Source organism: Kogia breviceps, chromosome 9 (genome assembly GCF_026419965.1).
Source record: "Kogia breviceps isolate mKogBre1 chromosome 9, mKogBre1 haplotype 1, whole genome shotgun sequence".
Taxonomy (NCBI): domain Eukaryota; kingdom Metazoa; phylum Chordata; class Mammalia; order Artiodactyla; family Physeteridae; genus Kogia; species Kogia breviceps.
Window position 1 is genome coordinate 1,908,294 of NC_081318.1, and position 20,553 is coordinate 1,928,846.

At 38.7% G+C, this 20,553-nt stretch overlaps 1 protein-coding gene across 5 annotated transcripts in view; it reads left to right on the forward strand.

Moving 5' to 3' along the window:
- LMBR1 (limb development membrane protein 1) overlaps window positions 1-20,553 on the forward strand; it is a 144,379-nt gene that overhangs the window by 118,610 nt on the left and 5,216 nt on the right. The gene's annotated exons all lie outside the window — the stretch shown is intronic.

Consider the following 20,553-nt stretch of genomic DNA (forward strand, 5'->3'; position numbering starts at 1 on the left):
TGGGGATTTCCTTGTATATTATTTGTTGTTTGTCCCTTGCTGCTTTTAATATATTTTCTTTGTATTTAATTTTTGATAGTTTGATTAGTATGTGTCTTGATGTGTTTCTCCTTGGATTTATCCTGTATGTGACTCTCTGCCCTTCCTGGACTTGATTAACTATTTCTTTTCCCATATTAAGGAAGTTTTCAACTATAATCTTTTCAAATATTTTCTCAGTCCCTTTCTTTTTCTTCTTCTTCTTCTGGGACTTGTATAATTCAAATGTTGGTGCAGTTATTGTTGTCCTAGAGGTCTCTGTGATTGTCCTCAGTTCTTTTCATTCTTTTTTCTTTCTTCTGTTCTGTGGTAGTTATTTCCACTGTATTGTCTTCCACATCACTAGTCTGTTCTTCTGCCTCAGTTGTTTTGCTATTGATTCCTTCTAGAGAATTTTTAATTTCATTTATTGTGTTGTTCATCTTTGTTCATTTGCTCTTTAGTTCTTCTAAGTCCTTGTTGAACGTTTTTTTTTTTCTTTCTTTATTTTTTATATTTTGTGGTACGTGGGCCTTTCACTGTTGTGGCCCCTCCTGTTGCAAAGCACAGGCTCTGGACGTGAAGGCTCAGCGGCCATGGCTCATGGGCTCAGCTGCTCCGTGGCATGTGGAATCCTCCTGGACCGGGGCACGAGCCCATTTCCCCTGCATCGGCAGGCGGACCCCCAACTACTGCACCACCAGGGAAGCCCCTTAACGTTTCTTGTATTTTCTCAATTCTGTTTCCAAGATTTTGCATCATCTTTACTATCATTACTCTGAATTCTTTTTCAGGTAGACTGCCTATTTCCTCTTCATTTTTTTGGTCTGGTGGGTTTTTACTTTGCTCCTTCATCTGCTGTGTATTTCTCTGTCTTTTCATTTTGCTTAACTTACTGTGTTTGGGGTCTCCTTTTCACAGGCTGCAGGTTCATAGTTCCTGTTGTTTTTGGTGTCTGCCCCCGTTGGGTAAGGTTGGTTCAGTGGGCTGTGGAGGCTTCCTGGTGGAGGGGACTAGTGCATGTGTTCTGGTGGATGAGGATGGATCTTGTGTTTCTTGTCGGCAGGACTGCACCTGGTGGTGTCTTTTGGGGTGTCTATGAACTTCTTATGATTTTAGGCGGCCTGTCTGCTAATGGGTGGGGTTGTGTTCCTGTCTTGCTAGTTGTTTGGCCTGTGGTGTCCAGCACTGCCGTTTGCTGGTCGTTGAGTGGAGTTGGGTCTTAGCGTTGAGGCAGAGATCTTTGGGATATCTGTTGCCAATTCATATTATGTGGGGATGGGAGGTCTCTGGTGGTCCAGTGTCCTGAACTTGGCTCTCCCACCTCAGAGGCTCAGGCCTGACAGCTGGCCGGACCACCAAGACCTTTTTGGGAAGTATGAGGTCTTCTGCCAGCATTCAGTAGATGTTCTGTAGAAGTTGTTCCACATGTAGATGTATTTTTGATGTATTTGTGGGGAGGAAGGTGATCTCCACGTCTTTCTCCTCTGCCATCTTGAGGTCCTACTGACCACCACTTTTAATACCAATCCTCTCTTTAGAGTTTCCAGGAACCAATTTGATATGTAGCTTTTATAATCTTCTTTTGTGTGTACACACACACATACTCGCGCGTGTGCGTGCGTGTGTATGCCCACAACGATGCACTCTGTAGGAAATTTAAAACTCTCACCTGGGTATTACTTTGTTTCTGATGGGCGTTCTTGTTTCTTCTTTGACTCCTAACTTCGGTGTCCCATTCAGTAGGAGTTAAAAGAGGAAAAGGTTTTGAACTCATTTCTTTTATCGGAATTCAGTCAGCTGAAAATGAATTTCAAACCAAAATGCTTAATTATCTCTTCCTGCTCAGGTTACCAGTGACCTCCTAGTTGCCCAACTGTGTGGATTTTGTTTTTATCTTAATTGCTCGGTAGCACTTGCTGTTTGTAACCCTACTTCACAGATGTCTTCTTAATATCTGGGTACCACTCCCCTTTTTTCTCCTTCTCCTTCTCTGGCTATTCTTTAGCTGTCTCTTTTACTGCTCCTCTGCTTCACCCACACACTTGTCCCAAGATGCACACCTCTAACTCACCACCCACCCCTGAGCTAGGAGCAGATAACCCTGCCTCTGTACTCCATGTGTTGTCCTGCAGCCATCTCACATTGTCATTTCCACAGTGCGACCCATACACGCGTGTACTTTGTGTGTGTGTGTGTGTGTGTGTGTGTGTGTATGTGTCCCTCCTTCCTTCCCTCCTTCCTTCCCTCGCTTCCCTTGCTCCCTCCTCTCTCGTTTTCTCCCTCCCTTGTACTTCCATCCTCAGGCACTTCCTATTCAGTATGCCAAACCAGAAACTGGGGAGTTTGTTAGATGCCTGCACCTTCCTGTACCAATACCTAATGGCACTCCTCATTTTCATCTTGTTAATATTTCTCACATTCACCCCTGCCTTCCCATTTCCCTTATAAAAAAAAAATGCAAAGAATCAGACTTGTTTAGCATCAAAGCAGAGAGCTGAGTATATGATTTTATTTTGATATTTCATTGTGAGGGAATGTTCATGAAGTGGATTCTAAACAGGTGTTCTTTTCTTTGAGGAGGGTAGAGTACGAAGTGAAACCAAAGCAAAAGAACCAGGGAAGTATTTAATTTTCCAAATGAGGACGTGATATTGAGAGATACTCTGGAAGCCCCATCTCAGGAGATTTTCTCCAGGGAGAGAGTAGGCAGTTACAATCCATTGGAGGTCTTAAACTTTCACTTGTTTTAAAATTAGCACTTCAAGTGTGTTCTTGGACTATGATTATAATTACCATTCATTTAATTTTAATTTGTATTAACATTAACATATGCTATTTCATCTGGACTACTAAGTTAAATTGCTTCACGTTAGGACAAAATGAGTTTGTAGCGTGTAAATAGTCATGACTAAAATTGATGTGATATTTGCAAATGCACTTTTCCATCTCCAGGCCCACATTGGTTCACACTGTTCCCACGGTCCTCTCTCAACCTTTCTCTGCCTGTGCAAGTCCTTCCACTCTCTTAGGCCAGGTTGCATCCTCTGTTGCATGTGAAGGTGTACCAGATTCTTGTTTCAGCCTTGTGGTATACGTACCTATGTGGATTGACTTTCTCAAGGGACTTTACATTTCTTAAAGGGCAAGACCAAATTTTATATGTCTTTTTATCCCTCACAGTCCCTAGTTAATAAATATTTGTGATGTCATTAGATGCCACTATGTTGAATGTGGACTGTATTCTCAGAATAGATGAACCAGGATATTCTACGTGTTCTGCTTCCATCTTGGTTGCCTTTATTTCCATGTTCCAAGCTTTTTTTTTACCAAGTATACTAGTTGTATTATTTTAAGAAACCCTTACAATAATAGGCAAAGTATAGAAACAACCCAAGCATCCATTGACAGATGAATGGATAAATAAATTGTGGTTCATACATACAATGTAATATCATTCAGCTGTGAAAAGGAATGATGCCTAAGTGAAATAAGCCAGTCACAAAAAGACAAATACTGTATGATTCCACTTACATGAGGTACCTAGAGTCATCTAATTCATAGAAACAGAAAGTGCAATGGTGGGTGCCAGTGCCTGGGGGACAGGAAAATGGAGAATTGTTCTTTAATGAGAATAGAGTTTCAGTTTTGCAAGATGAAAAGAGTTTGGGACGTTAGTGGTACAGCAGTGTGAAGGTACTTAACACTTCCGAACTGCATACTTAAAAATGATTAAGGTGGTCAATTTTTTGTTATGTTCGTTTTACCAAAATTAAACAAAAAAAGAAAAAGGAATGAAGCACTGACACGCGCTACAGCGTGGATGAACCTTGAAAACATTGTGCTAAGTGAAATAAGCCAGACCCAAAGGTCACATAGTGTATGGCTCCACTTACATGAAGTGTCCAGAAGAGGAAGATTCATAGAGACAGAAAGTAGATTCGCGGTTGCCAGGGACTGGGGGAAGGGGTAGTGAGGAGAAACTGCTGATGGGTAGGGGCTTTCACTTTCAACTGATGGAAGTGTTTTGCAGTTAGATAGAGATGGTGGTTACACACATTGTGAATGCAGTAAATGCACTGAATTGTTTACTTTAAAATAGTTAATTTTATGCTATGTGAATTTCATCTCAATAAATTATATTTTTAAGAAAAGATCTTTACACAGTAGATAGTAAATATTGATATTTGTTCTCTTCCCTGTTTCCTTGACATGGTAATCTAATCCCAAGGGCTAAAGTTTTTCTTAAATTTTTATTTATTTGTTTGTTTATTATTTTAGTATAGTTGACATACAATATTATATTAGCTTCAGGTGTACGACATAGTGATTTGACATTTATATACATTATGAATTGATGCCCATGGTAAGCCTAGTGACCATCTGTCATCATACAGAGTCATTACAGTGTTATTGACCATATTCCCTATGCTGCATATTATGTCCCTGTAGCTTATTTCTTTCATAAGTGGAGGTTTTGTGCGTCTTAATCCCTTTACCTCTTTCACCCACCCTCCCCCTGCCCTCCCCTTGGTAGCCACCCTCTGTTCTCTGTATCTGTGGGCCTGTTTTCATTTTGTTTGTTTTGTGTTTTAGATTCCCCATATAAGTGAGATCATATGGTATTTGTGTTTCTGTGTCTGACTTATTTCACTTAGCATGATACCCTTTAGATCCATCCATGTGTTGCAAATGGCAAGATTTCAGGGTTTTTTTTTATGGCTGACTAATATTCCATTGTATGTATATATGTGTGTGTGTGTGTATATATATATACGTATATACACATACATGTACATATATATATCACATGTTCTTTATCCATTCATCCATAGATGGACACTTAGTTTGCTTCCATACCTTGGCTATTGTAAACAATGCTGCAGTGAACATTGGGGTGCATGTATCTTTTTGAATTTGTGTTTTGCTACTCTAGCTTCCCTTTCATTTCCGTTTGCATGGAATATCTTTTTCCATCTCTTTACCTTCAGCCTGTGTGTGCCTTTAGATCTGAAGTTTCTAGTAAGCAGCATATATTTGGGTCTTGTGTTTTTTCATTCAGCCACTGTATGTCTTTTGATTAGAGCATTTAGTTCATTTACATTTAAAATAATTATTGATAGGTATTTATTTATTACCATTTTGTTAACTGTTTTCTGTTTTTTTGGATAATTCTTTGTTCTTTTCTTCTCTTGTTCTCTTCCCTTGTGATTTGATGACTTTATTTAGTGTTATGTTTGTATTCCCTTCTCTTTAGTTTTTGTGTATCTTTCATAGGTTTTATGTTTGTGGATACTATGATGTTCCTATATAACAACCTGCTATGTATATAGCAGTCCATTTTAAGTTGACAGTTGCATAAGTTTGAGCGCATTGTAAAAGCACTACATCCCACCCTCCCTCCCCATCACATTTTATGTTTTTGATGTCATATTTTGTATCTTTTTATTTTGTGTATCACTTAACTATTTATTTTAGATACAGATGATTTTTACCAGTTTTGTCTTTTAACCTTCATACTAGTTTTATAGGTCGTTGAGCCACTACCTTTACTATATGTTTGCCTTTACCAGTGAGATTTTTTTCTTTCATAATTTTCTTGTTTCTAGCTGTGGCCTTTTCTTTTCCCTTTAATGAAGTCCCTTGTTAAGCCAGTTTAGTGGTGATGAACTAGCTTTTTCAGCTTTTGCTTGTTTGGGGAATTAGTTCTCCTTCAATTCTGAATGACAGTCTTGTTGGTTAGAGTAGCGGTCCCCAACCTTTTTGGCACCAGGGACTGGTTTTGTGGAAGACAGTTTTTCCATGGATGGGGGAGGGGGGGTGGGAAGGTTCAGGTGGTAATGTGAACGATGAAGCTTCGCTCGCTCACCTGCTGCTCACCTCCTGCTGTGCGGCCGCTTCCTAACAGGCTGAGGACCAATACCTGTCCACGGCTTGGGGTTTGGGGACCCCTGGGGTAGAGTATTCTTGGTTGTAAGTATTTTCCTTTCAGTACTTTCAGTATATCATACCAATCTCTTCTGGCCTGTAAAGTTCCTGCTGAAAAATCAGCTGAACTGTAGGGGTTCCCTTGTATGTAACTAGTTGTTTTTCTCTTGCTGTTTTTAAGATTCTCTCTTTATCTTAAACTTCTGACATTTTAATAATAATGTGACTTGGTGTGAGTCTCTTTGTGTTCATCTTGTTTGGGATCTCTGGACCTGTATGTCTGTTTCCTTTGCCTGGTTAGGGAAGCTGTCAGGCTGATTTCTTCAAATAGATTTCCTGTCCCTTTCTCTCTCTTCTTTTTCTGGGACCCCTATAATGCAAATGTTAGCATGCTTGATGTTGTCTCAGAGGTCCCCTAAACTACCCTCATTTTTTTAAGTCCTTTTTTCTTTTTGCTCTTCTGACTGGTTTCTGCTACCTAGTCTTCCAGTTTGCTGATCCGTTCTTCTGTATCCTCTCATCTGCTGTTGATTCCCTGTAGTGTATTTTTCATTTCAGTTATTATATTCTTCAATTCTGATTAAAAAATTATATATATATATTTTTCTATTTCTTTTTTAAAATTCTCACTGAGTTCACCCTTTCTTCTCCCAGGTTTGGTGATCATCTTTGTGTCTATTCATTTGAACTCTTTATCTGGTAAATTGCATATCTCTGTTTCATTTAGTTCATTTTCTGGAGTTTTGTCTTGTTCTTTCATCTGGAAGGTATTGTCTCCTCGTTTTGCCTCTTTATGTTTGTTTCTGTGTATTAGGCATCTCAGCTGCATCTCCTGGTCTTGAAGGAATGGCCGTATGTAGGTGTCTCGTGGGGCCAAGTGGTGAATCCCACCCCCAGTCACCAGAGCCACGTGCTTCAGGGGCATCACCTCGTGTGGGGTGCATGCACCTCCCTGCTGTGGCTGGGCCACGACTGCTGAGGGGGCACTGGTGGGCAGGGTTGGCCCCCAGGCCAGCTGACTGCAACCGCTACGGGCACATTGGTGCCCCTTGGAGCAGGAGCTGCTTTGGAGGGGCACCAGTGCTGGCTGAAGCCACCTGACAGGTGGGGTGGGGCAGGAGCCGCTTTGGAGGGCGTGGGCGGATTGGACAGGGCTGGTCCTCAGGGGAATTCCAGGAGTGACCGCGTGGTGTTAGCTAGGTTCATGGACAGTGATAGAAATGGTGCCTACCAGTACCAGGCCAGCCAGGTGGAAGGAGAGTCAAAGAAAGATGGCAGCACTTCTGTCCCTGGAGAAAGTTCCACCAGATTCCTGCTCCTCCACACCCCCTAAAATTAGTCATGAGTCTCCTTGTATGACCCGGTTGCTTTTCAAGCTGCTGCCTCTGCTGGAACTCAGAGCAAGTGCGTTGGTGAATGTGCTCTTCCTGAGTGGAGTCTTGGCTTTACAGCAGCCCTCTGGCTCTCCTGGAGGTTAGCCTCTGCTGGTTTGCAAAGCCAGACCTTGTGAGGGCTCATCTTCCTGGCATAGGTCCCCTGGGCAGGGGAGCCTGACATGGTTCCTGGACCTCTTGCTCCTCAGGGGGCACCTGTGCCGTCATGATATCCCTCCTGCTCCGGTTTGCTACACTGGGGGGTGTGGGTTCTGACTAGACCAAGTCTCTGTGCATCCATCTAGAAGTGGCCTTTTCTTTATATCCTTAGTTGTTGAAAAATCTGTTCTGCTAGTCTTCAGATTGTTCTCAGAGATGGTTGTTCCTTATGTAGCTGTAGTTTTCGTCCTGAGGCCTAAATATTGTTATGACTATGAGTCAGTCTTTGACTTATTTGTCTCCCTAGTGTTACGCACTTGATAAAGGAAGAGTGATCAGACAACAGGGGCCTTTATTGTACTGATAGCATCTCAGGCGGGAGTGTCTCCTCCACCCTCCTCTCCACCCAAAGTTTAGTCATGATCTGAGGGTGAGTTCAGCACCTCTTTCTCTTACATTGAAAATGTGATCCTGTCATTACCCTGCTCCCAGTGCTTTAAAGTCTTTTGCCATTAGAATAATTACCTGTTTCCATAAGGTGGCACAGAAGAACATTTATGCCTAACTCTGCCTGTATGTCCAACTTTATCTCTTCCCACTCTGAGTCTTACATTCTGAACCATCATGAATAAAAGGGGTGCTCTTCAGTTGTGTTGAGATGGGAAGCAAATACCGCTGTGTACCCACTATGTCTTTGAATATGTTACTTCATCTGCCGTGAATACTTTTGTCATCACCTATTCTCTGGCATAGCCTAACATGTCATCTGAGAGTCAGCTCACCATGAACTCCACAGGTAAAGTTTTCCTTGAATTTCTCCCCCTTTAAGTTCCCTCCTGTGTACTCCCAAAATACTTTTCTCAGTCCTTCATATATCTGCCATGTCACTGTTGCATTGTGTTCTAACTGCTCACTTTTCTCTTCTCTTCATAAAACTGTGAGCTCCTTAAGGGAAGTAATGGTCAAGTGTATCCTGTGTCTGCACATAGCTTTTAGGACGTGTGTGCAATGGAGGAACTCGTGTGCTTTTCAATTTTTCATTTCACTTAACTGTACAAAGACTTTTAGTTGTGCCGGAAGTATTTCATGTTATGAAAATCTTCTTAGGAAGACTCTCAGTTCCATGAAGGGAATAAATGTTATTCATACTTACTTGTAACTTACAGTACCTGTGTAGGGTCAGGAATATGAATAGGAACTCAAAAATACTTGAAAATTTAACTCATACCACAACAGCAAATACAGAAATATAGAATTTCTAATTAAACCTATTTGACACAGCCATACACTAATATATTCATGCATGATATGGCGTATATAGTCTGAAGCCTGATAAATGCATTTTAACAGCTTTTTTGAGGTATAAGTGACATATCATAAACTGTACATATTTAAAGTGTATAATTTGATAAGTTTTGACATAACTTGTGTAACTGTGAACCTGTTACTGCAATCAAGATAGTGGATAAGTCTGTCACCCTCAAATATTTCCTTTTGGCCCTGTATAGTTTTTCTCTCACACCTGTCTCCGCCCCTCTCCCCAACACCCCTGCCCCAGCAATATCCCCAGGCAACCACTGACCTTTTTATAACTATAAATTAGTTCACATTTCCTAGAATTTTTATAAATGAAATCATACACTAAGTACTATTTTTTGGTTTCTTTTACTCAGTGTATTTATTTTAAGATTCATCAGTGTTGTTTCATGTGTCAATAGTTCACTCTCTTTTTATTGTTGACTAGTATTCCATTGTACGTATATACCACAATTTGTTTTTCCATTCACCCACTGAAGGGCATTTGAGTTGTTTACAGCTTTTGGCTGTTGTAAATAAAGCTGCCATGGATGTTCACATCCAAGTCGCTGTGTGGACTTAGGCTTTCGTTTCTCTTGGGTAGTAACTAGAAATGGAATGCCTGGGTGTATACTTCATTTTTCAAGAAGTGGCCGAACTGTTCCAAAGTGCTTATACCATTTTATATCTCCATCACAAGTGTATGAAAACTCTGGTTCTTCTACATCTTCACCAATACTTGGTATAGTCAGTCAGTTTAACGTTAGCCCTTCTAATAGGTGTATAGTGGTATCTTTTTGTGGATTTAACTTGAATTTCCCAGATGACTAACGTGCTCATTTGCCATCTGTATATTTTTTTTGATGAAATATTTATTCAGATCTTTGGCTCATTTTTAAAAAGTGCTTTATCACAGTATGTGATTTGCAGATATCTTCCCCATTCAGTGGCTTATCTTTTTATTCTTTTACCAGTATCTTTCAAAGTACAGACATTCTTAATTTGATGAAAACAAATTTACCAAATTTTCTTTTATGGATTGTGCTTTTGGTGTCATACCTAATAAATCTTCTCTAACCAAAGATGACAAAGATTATCTCCTATGTTTTCTTCTAGAAATTTTATACTTAGATCCATGACCTAGTTTGAGTTAATTTCTATATATAGTATGAGGTATGAATGAAAGTTTATATTTTGGCATTTGGTAACCAATTATTCCAGCACCACTGCTTGAATAATCTATTCTTTTCCACCAAATTGCCTTTGAAACTTTTCTTGAAATCTATTGTCCATGTATGTGTGGGTGCAGATCTGTTTCTGAACTCTATTTTGTTCCATCGATGTCTCTGTCTTTACATCAATACTACACCATCTGGATTACTGTGGGTTGATCATGAGACTTGAAATCAGGTAGTGTAAGTCCTTCAGCTTTGTTCTTTTTTTTCAGAGTGGTTTTAGTTATTCTAAGTCCTTTGCATTCCTATAAAAATAGGAATAGCTTTTAAAAATAGCTTGTCATTTTTCACACAAATGTCTGCTAGGATTTTGATTTGGATTGTGTTTAATCTGTAGAACAAATTGGAGATGATTAATGTCTTTACAATATTGAGTCTTTTAGTCCTTGAACAGTCTGTACTTATTTAGTTCTTTAATTTGTCTCAGCAGTGTTTGTAGTTTTATGTTCAGGTGTTGCACATTTGATACTGTTGTGAATGGTATTTTTAAAAAAAATTCAGTTTCCAGTAGTTGATTGCTAGTACATAGACATACAGTTAATTTTTGTGTATTGATCTTTTATTTTGCAACTTTGCTAATAAGTTCACTTATTAGTTCTAGTAATTCTGTTAAATCTATTTTATAGGTTTCATTGAATTTTCTACTTTGATGATTATGATGTCTGTGAATAAAGGCAGTATTATTTCTTCCTTTCCAATATGGATGCTTTTATTTATTTTTCTTCCCTATTGCATTATCTAGGGCCTCCAGTACAATGTTGAATAGAAGTGTGGTGAGGGCACATGTTCTTGACTTGTTCCTCACCATAGTGGGAAAGCATTCTAACTTTTACCATTAACTGGTATTAGCTATCGTTTTGTTTGTTTCTTTGTTTTGATACATGCCTTTTACCAGATTGAAGAAGTTCCCTTCTTTTCCTGCTTAGCTGGAGTTTTTATTAGGAATGGATGTTGTATTTTGTTAAATGCTTTTTCTGCATCTATTGACATAATCCTTTTCTTTTTTAGTCACTGATGCTCTGTTCATTTTTTTGTTGTTTTGCTTTCTGTATTTCATTTTGAGTAGTTTTTGTTGAAAATGTCTTCACGTTTACTGATCTCTTCTTTTGCAGTGTCTAATCTGTCTTTAATTCCATCTAATGTATTTTTCATGCCTTACATTGTAATTTTTCTCTGTAGAAGGTAAATTTGGGTCTGCTTTATATCTTTTATGTCTCTACTTAACAAGTTCATGCTTTCCTCTAGCTTCTGAAATATAAGGAATATAGTTATAATTGTTTTGATCTCCTTCATACTCGTTCTGTCATCTGTGTCATTTCTGGGTTGGTTGTTTTCCCACAAGCAACGTGTTGGTCAGTTTCCGACTGAATACTTAAGTCGTCCTGTGCACACCTCTCATGTTCCCACCCTGTGCATCTCTCTAGCCACCATGCTGTCCCAAGCTCCCACCTGTACCTCTTTAACTCAATGAGGTGGTTGGACTCTGTCCCTGTTCCTTTCCACTCTGAGTCAGAAAGCCAGCCCTCTTTAGGCAGGAGCTATGACAGACAAAGGGCCCACCTTGCTTGTTTCTCATCTCAGCATCATTGGCCTTCATTGCTAGATGTTCAGGGTCTCAAATACCACGGTTTTGTATATTTGGTCCAGTTTTTTGATTGATTCAGGTGTGAGGGAAAATCTGGTCTCCTTCACTTAGTTTTGGCTGGAATCTGAAGTCAATAAACATATTTCTAATTGATGTAATATAATGAAAATCTATTTGCAGAGTAAGACTGGTCAGATTTAAACTCTTTCCTTTAACGTCATCTTCTATTACCCACCCAAAAGTGGAACCTCTTGTTAGTTTTAGAATTACTTTCTTTGTGAATAAATAAAATAATTGACAGTGAGCCTATTTACATTAGTCTTGAAATTAATGATGTTCAAAATTGATTTTAGATTTTATTATTTCATGCTCTTTAAGTCACATTTATCTTTTGACACTGTGTAGGTAAATTTATTTCAAAAGCCTTATTTAGAGAAGGGAATTAAAAAATCTAGTCAAGATAATAATTTATACTAACTATTATGGGAGTCCGGGGGAGGGGGGAATTGTGTTAATCCCAATGTTTTTTCAAAGAACACTTAATTTATAAATTTGTTTTTTATAATAAAAGTATGTGCTCTTTTTGGCAGTCTTTCATTAAAGCCATGGATATTCATGTCAGCCATCTGTGTGATATGCCAGCACACATGATTTATTGAGAAAGTTACTTTAATGATCCTTTTAGTGTGTCAAGCTTTATAAATTCTCTCTCAACTTCTTGCTAGCTAAGGAACATGAATCTGCTTGCTAAAAGTCTAAGTTGACTCAGGTGGGCTAACAAACGTAAATTCTCTTGACTCATATTGCAGGTGGAGTAACCAGCTCTTTCTTGAAATGAGGTTTTGTTTTGTACCTTAGTTCTTTTATAGGTATGGATTTTAAAAGATCTTTCTTCAAGGAATTATGCATAAAATATTTTCAGTTGAATCCTAGTTCAGGGAGGTGCACTAGGTTTGTTCTGAAGAGTATTTTATTGACAGATAATTCAGATAATGTGGCCTTATGCTTAGCTGCTGTTTAACTAACTGAGCTTCTTACCTGGTATATATTTTACTTATCTTTTAAAGAAATGAACTTCTGAATGGGAATAAGCATTTCAGTATTTGACTAGGAGAGTGAAATGACAGCATTTGGTAATTGAAATTTTCTTATAGTTAGTAGTATTTCAAAATTTGCTGCCTTAGTATCCTTTTATATATTTCCCTAGAAATAGAGATTTTGAAGTATTTTGCATTTGTATGTCTTATTAAGTTAAAATTTTAAGTATTGTTACTTTTTCTTGTGTTGGTATTTTTAATTAAAAAGTACATCAGTCCAAATGGACTTAATAGATATATATAGACTGTTCCATCCAAAAGCAGTAGAATACACATTCTTTTCAAGTGCCCAAGGAACATTCTGCACATGCTAGATCACATGCTAGGCCTCAAAACAAGTCTTGGTAAATTTATGAAAATTGAAATCATATTAAGCATCTTTTCTAACTACAATACTATAAGACTAGAAATCAACTACAATAAAAAAACTTCCCCAAACACAAACATGTGGAGGCTAAACAATACGTTACTAAACAACCAATGAGTCACTGAAGAAATCAAAGAAGAAATTTTAAAATACCTGTAGACAAATGAAAATGAAAACACAACGATCCAAAATCTGTGGGATTCAGCAAAAGCAGTTCTAAGAGGGACATTTATAGTGATAAAAGCCTACCTCAGGAAACAAGAAAAATTTCAAATAAAGAATCTTACTGTATACCTAAAAGAACTAGAAAAAGAAGAACAAACAAAACTCAAAGTTAGTAGAAGGATAGAAATCATAAAAGATCACAGCAGAAATAAATGAGATAGAAACTAAAAAAAAAAAAAAAAAAAAAAGAAAAGATCAATGAAATTAAGAGCTGGTTCTTTGAAAAGATAAACAAAATTGATAAGCCTTTACCCAGACTGATTAAGAAAAAAAGAGAGGGCCCAAATTAATATCAGAAATTAAAAAGAAGACATTGCAACGTATACCACAGAAATACTAAGGATCATAAGAGATTACTAAGAACAACTATATGCCAATAAAATGGACAACCTAGAAGAAATGGACAAATTCCTAGAAATGTACAGTCTCCCAAGACTGAACCAGGAAGAAATAGAAAATATGAACAGACCAATAGCCAGTAATGAAATAGAATCAGTAATAAAAACTCCCAGCAAACAAAAGTCCAGGACCAGATGGCTTCACAAATGAATTCTACCACACATTTAGAGAAGAGTTAACACCTGTCCTTTGCAAACTATTCCAAACATTTGCAAAGGAAGGCATGCTATCACCCTGATATCAAAACCAGACAAAGCTATCACACAAAAAAATTACAGACCAATAGCACTGAGGAACATGTACAAAAATCCTCAACAAAATCTTAGCAAACCAAATTCAACAGTACATTAAAAGGATCATACACCAATAAATAAATAAACCAAGTGGTATTTATTCCAGGGATGCAAGGATGGTTCAATATCTGCAAATCAATCATTGTGAGATATCACATTAAGACACTTGAAGTATAAAAATCATATGATCATCTCAGTAGGTGCAGAAAAAGCTTTTGACAAAATTCAGTATCCATTTATGATTAAAAACTCTGCACAAACTGGGTAGAGGGAACATACCTCAACATAATAAAGGCCATATATGATAAGCCCACAGCTAACATCATACTCAGTGGTGAAAAGTTGAAAGCTCTGTAAGATCAGGAACAAGACAATGATGCCCAGTCCTGCCACTTTTATTCAACATAATATTTGAAGTCCTAGCCACAGCAGTCAGACAAGAAAAAGAAATAAAAGGAATCCAAATTAGAAAGGAAGAAGTAAAACTGTCACTGCTGATGACATGATACTATACTTAGAGACTCCTACAGACACCACCAAAAAACTATTAGACCCCATCAATGAATTCCATAAAGTTGCAGGATGCAAAATTAATATACAGAAATCAGTATACATAAATCTGTTGCATTTCTATACACTAACAACAAACTATCAGAAAAAGAAATTAAGAAAATAATCTCATTTACCATTGCACCAAAAAGAGTAAAATAGTGAGGAATATATCTAAATAAGGGGGCAAAGACCTGTACTCAGAAAACACTGATGAAAGAAATTGAAAGCAACACAACAGATGAAGAGAAATACTGTGTTCATGGATTGGAAGAATTAACATTGTTAAAATGACCATACCACCCGAAGCAATCTATAGATTCATTACCACCAAAATACCAATGACATTTTTCACCGAACTAGAACAAATAATTCTAAAATTTGTATGGAACTACAAAAGATAGTGAATTGCCAAAATTTTGAGAAGGAAGAATGAAGCTGGAGGTATCAATGCTTCCTGATTTTAAACTATACTACAAAGCTACAGTCATCAAAACAGCATGGTACTGGCACAAAAACAGACACATAGATCAATGGAACAGACTAGAGAGCCCAGAAGTTAACCCATGCAGCTATGTCAATTAATCTATGACAGAGGAGGCAAGAATGTACAATGGGGGGAAAGACAGCCTCTTCAATAAATGGTGTTGTAAAAACTGGACAGCTATATGCAAAAGAATCAAACTGAACCACTCTCTCACATCATGCACAAAAATAAATTCAAAACAGATTGTTTAAGTGTAAGACCTGAAATCATAAAAGTTCTAGAAGAAAACATAGGCAGTATGCTCTTTGACATCAGCCTTAGCAGTATGTTTTGGGGATCTGTCTCCTCAGGCAAGGGAAACAAAAGCAAAAATACAACAACTGGGACTACATCAAACTAAAAATCTTTTGCACAATGGAAGAAACAGTCAACAAAATGAAAAGGCTGCCTGCTGAATGGGAGAAGATATTTGCAAATGATATATCCGATAAGGAGTTAATATATAAAATATACAAAGGCTCAATATCAAAAAAACAAACAACCCAATCAAAAAATGGGCAGAAGATCTAAATAGACATTTCTCCAAAGAGGACATACAAGTGGCCAAAAGACACATGAAAACATGCTCAACATTGGTAATTATTAGAGAAATGCGAATCAAAAGTACAATGAGGTATTACCTCACACTGGTCAGAACGGCCATCATCAAAAAGTCTACAAATAATAAATGCTGGAGAGGGTATGGAGAAAAAGGAACCCTCCTGCACTGTTGATGGGAATGTAAATTGGTGCAGCCACTATGGAGAACAGGGACGTTCCTTAAAAAACTAAAGATAGAGTTACCATTCAATCCTGCAGTCCCACTCCTGGGTATTTATCTGAAGAAAATGAAAACACTAATTAGAAAATATATATGCACCCTTTTGTTGATTGCAGCATTATTTATAATAGCTAAGATATGGAAGCAACCATAGTGCCCATCAATAGATGAATGGATAAAGACGTGATGTGTGTGTATATCCACACACCACACCACACACACACACACGTGCGCGCGCGCGCGCGCACACACACACACACACACACACACACACACACACACACTAGAATATTACTCAAACATAAAAAAGATTGAAATATAACTATTTGTGACAACTTGGGTAGACCTAGAGGGTATTATGCTTGGTGAAATAAGTCAGACAAAGACAAATACTGTATGAGTTCACTGATAATATGAAAGCTAAGAAACAAAACAAATGAACAAATATAGCAAAACGGAAACAATTATAGATATAGAGAGCAGGTGGTTTCCAGAGCGAGGGCAATAAAGGGAGGAAAGAAATAGGTGAGGAGATTAGAGTTGCAAAATTCACTGTCTGAAATGTACAGTGTGGGAAATATAGTCAGTAACTATGTAACTAGACATCATAATCATTTTGAAATGTATAGAAGTATTGAATCACTATGTCGTGTAACAGGAACTTACATAGTGTTTTAGGTCTATCATACTTCAAAAACAAACTCATAGGAAAAAAGATTAGATTTGTGGTTAACAGGGATGGGAGGTGGGTGGAAGGGGAACTGGATGAAGGCCGTCAAAAGGTACAGACTTCCAGTTACAAGATAAATGAGTACTAGGGGTGTGATATGCAACATGATACCTAGAGTTAACACTGCTGTGTGCTGTAGAGGCAGGTTGTTAAGGGGGTAAATCCTGAGAGTTCTCATCACATGGAAAAAGTTCTTTTTAACTTTTTAAAGTTTTTATCTGTTTGAGGTGATGAATGTTCACTAAACTTATTGTAATAATCATTTCCTTTGTATGTGAGTCCAGTCATTATGCTGCACACATTAAACTTACATAGTGAGGTATGTAAATTATATCTCAATAAAACCGGAAGAAAAGAATTTAAAAGTACATCGTACAGTTTAATTATTGCTGTGACACAATCCTCTCAGACATTTTAGAAAAGTGATTATTTAAGGCTTCTTGTCTAATAGAAGATTTTCAGAAGTGAAGAAGTGAGTGGTACCAGAGTAATCTTTTAGTCAGTCGATATTAGTTAGATTTTTAAAACATTAAATTTGAAACAACAAGGTCTTTAGAACTTGTCCCTATAATCTCTAATATTTTGTCTGCTGCCTCACACATACTCTAGAAACAGACTCCTGGATTTCTGTCTTTGAGGCCAACCTGAGGTATCTGGGGACCAGAACATCTAATGAGAGAGATTGCTCTTCACCTGGTGTTTCTCACTGGGTCTTGACCCTGATTCTCAAGACACCAAGTTGAGTCCACTAAGAAGTTCTAGTGGAAGTATTTTTCTGTTGTTCATAACATATCTTCCATTCTCACTGTGAATGCTTTCTGCCCCCGACTTCACTCTCATGCAGTGGTGCTGTCCCAGCACGACACAGGCCAAGTTCTGGGCGGTGCCAAATTGGTATTTAGAATACGACAGTGGTTTCCAAAGTGGAGTTTGTTTCCCGTCCATTCACAAAGTAAGTCATTGGGCTGTGTGAAGAAACTATTAGAACTTGTATTTATTTTTATTGTTATAATTTTTAAAGTCTTTGTTTTGTGTGTAAAATAATGTATATGTCAGTGAGTAGTACATACATATCAATAGTTTATAAATAATTAAAATACACATGTAATGGGTATATGTACTCTAATTTTATTTTTGCTTTTGGTGACGTATGATCAAAAATTTTTGTGACCGGATAAGACTCTTATAGTGCATCTGGGTGAGGGTTTTTATTCTGTTATTTGTCAGTTCCTCCATAAATATGAGCTTCATGATACACACAATTGTGTGTGTGTGCGTGCACGCGTGCCCCCTCATATATGTGTGTTTTTCTTGTGAAAAATTCTGTGGCTCTCACCAGATTCTCGGGAGTCTTTGGCCCTAAAGATCAAATATGCTGGGCTTTCCTGATGGCACAGTGGTTAAGAATCCACCTGCCAATGCAGGGGACATGGGTTTGAGCCCTGGTCCGGGAAGATCCCGCATGCCACGGTGCAACTAAGCCACGTACCACAACTACTGAGCCTGCGCTCTAGAGCCCACGAGCCACAACTACTGAAGCCCACACGCCTAGAGCCCATGCTCCACAACAAGAGAAGCCAGCGCGATGAGAAGCCTGCGGGCACCTCAACGAAGAGTAGCCCCTGCTCGCCGAAACTAGAGAAAGCCCGCGCTCAGCAATGAAGACCCAATGCAGCCAAAAATAAATAAATAAAATAAATAAATGTTTTTTAAAAAAATGCATAAAATCAGATATGCTTATCTGGGATCCCTGGGCCATGAAACCACTGAAGTTCATTTTGGGAGGACTGTACTTTGTTTACATATAACTGCCTAGTTTAAATTAAGTGGTACTTCATTTGAAAAATAATATATATGATTATATACATATTCTTTTTTCTTTTTAATTAATTGATTAATTTTTGGCTGCGTTGGGTCTTCGTTGCTGCGCACGGGCTTTCTCTAGCTGCGGCGAGCGGGGGCTACTCTGTTGCGGTGTGCGTGCTTCTCACTGCAGTGGCTTCTCTTGTCGCGGAGCACAGGCTCTAGGCTTGCAGGCTTTAGTAGCTATGGCTCGCGGGCTCTAGAGCGCAGGCTCAGTAGTTGTGGCGTGCAGGCTTAGTTGCTCCACAGCATGTGGGATCTTCCCGGGTCAGGGCTTGAACCCATGTCCCCTGCATTGGCAGGCATATTCTTAACCACTGTGCCACCAGGGAAGTCCCATGTTCTTTTTTTTTTTTTGTGGTACGCGGGCCTCTCACTGTTGTGGCCTCTCCCGTTGGGGGGGCACAGGCTCCTCGCAGGCTCAGCGGCCAGGCTCACGGGCCCAGCCACTCTGCGGCATGTGGGATCTTCCCGGACCGGGGCATGAACCCGTGTCCCCTGCATCGGCAGGCGGATTCTCAACCACGGCGCCACCAGGGAAGCCCCCCATATTCTTTTTAATAGATTGAAGTCTTATTAAGTCTTTAGTCTGATAATCTGCTGCCAGAATTGTTGCCATGATGTCATGGTGTGACCTATGCTGCATACTCTACTAGGGTCTGGGTCCCTTTTACCTTCTTTTAAAAGATATTTTATTGTATGTTTTCACTAACCTTATATTTCTTTAAAATATTATGATAGATTATTGTCTCTCAAATTCAAATACATTGGCCCTGGATAGATGTGGCTACAAAAGAGCTGCTGTTTGAAACCTGCTGTTTTTCTGTTGTCTCCATAAGCTGCTTTTGTGGAGTCTGTCTGTATAATAGGTGATGGGATTGCACTGAGTGGGGATGGGAGTTAAGTTTAAAAGTCAGCTGATAAGGTGAAATTGAGTTTAGTCAAAGTTGTTCTTGAAATTCTTAGATCACCCATAAAATTAAGGGTACATGATTTTGTCTGTACAGTCCTTTGTGGTTAAGATTTTATATGGCCCCGAGTAGCTCTTCAGTTTTTTCCTTAAAGAATGTCAACAATCCCATCATCTCTCAGTTGACTGACCACTTGAATACTGTTTTACTTATTTATTTATTCATTTACCAGTAGTCAGAAAAACCCTACCATTCACATATTCTTTCCAATAAGTATTGGGCCTAGGACATGTGCTCATTGAACAGAATGACTATTCAGATTTCTTTTCAACAAAAAAGACTTGTTTTTTAAATGTGTATAGGTGAATTTAAGTAACTTCCATGCATATATGATACAACTGCACTGCATTTCCAACCTATACGACATCATTACACTGTATTTCCAGCGTTGGCCATTTCCCTGCACAAGCCTGTAGCATCCAACTCAGATGAATAATGTGTGTGTGTGTGTTTTTCCCTTGGAAGGGAATCACTCTATTTGTTTATTCGTTATGTAATAAGTTTTAAGTGTGTGCAAGGCATTGCTCTGGGCATTGGAATTATAGGAATGAAAATGACACAGTCCCTGTTCTTACAGAATTTACATTCTAGTGGCGAAAGTAGGCAATAAATAAACCACGAAGGAAAAGAAACATTTCGGGCAGTGTGTGCTGTGAAGAAACATAATCAGGGTGGAGGGCCTTCCTTGGCAGGTCTGCTGTCTGGGGAAGGTGAATCAGGTGGCCTCTTGGAGGAGGTGACATGTGAACAGGAACCTGCATGAAGAGGGGACAAGGGTGGGGGAGGTGAGAGGGTTTGTCAGGTGTCTCTCCCATCACGACCCTGGTTTCCTAGTTCAGGGGAACAGGCTGCACCCACCCGCCCCACACGAGCGGCACGGTGGGTTTCTTGTGGATGTAGGTGAAACTTCTGAGCAAGTGACTCACGTCAGCGCCATTGCTCATCGCTTCCGAGAGGCTGCGATATGTGGGCAGAGTCGCTTAGGGTTGACTGGGGTTTTCCCACCAGGTAACAGCCGTGCGTTTTACCTAGGATCCCTCTAACAGAAATGAGAAAGTCCATGGAATTTGATCCATCTCATTTGTACTTTATTTTGTTTTATATATATATAAATTTATTGTACCTGATTTTATTAAGGGCTATTTTATTTATTTTTAA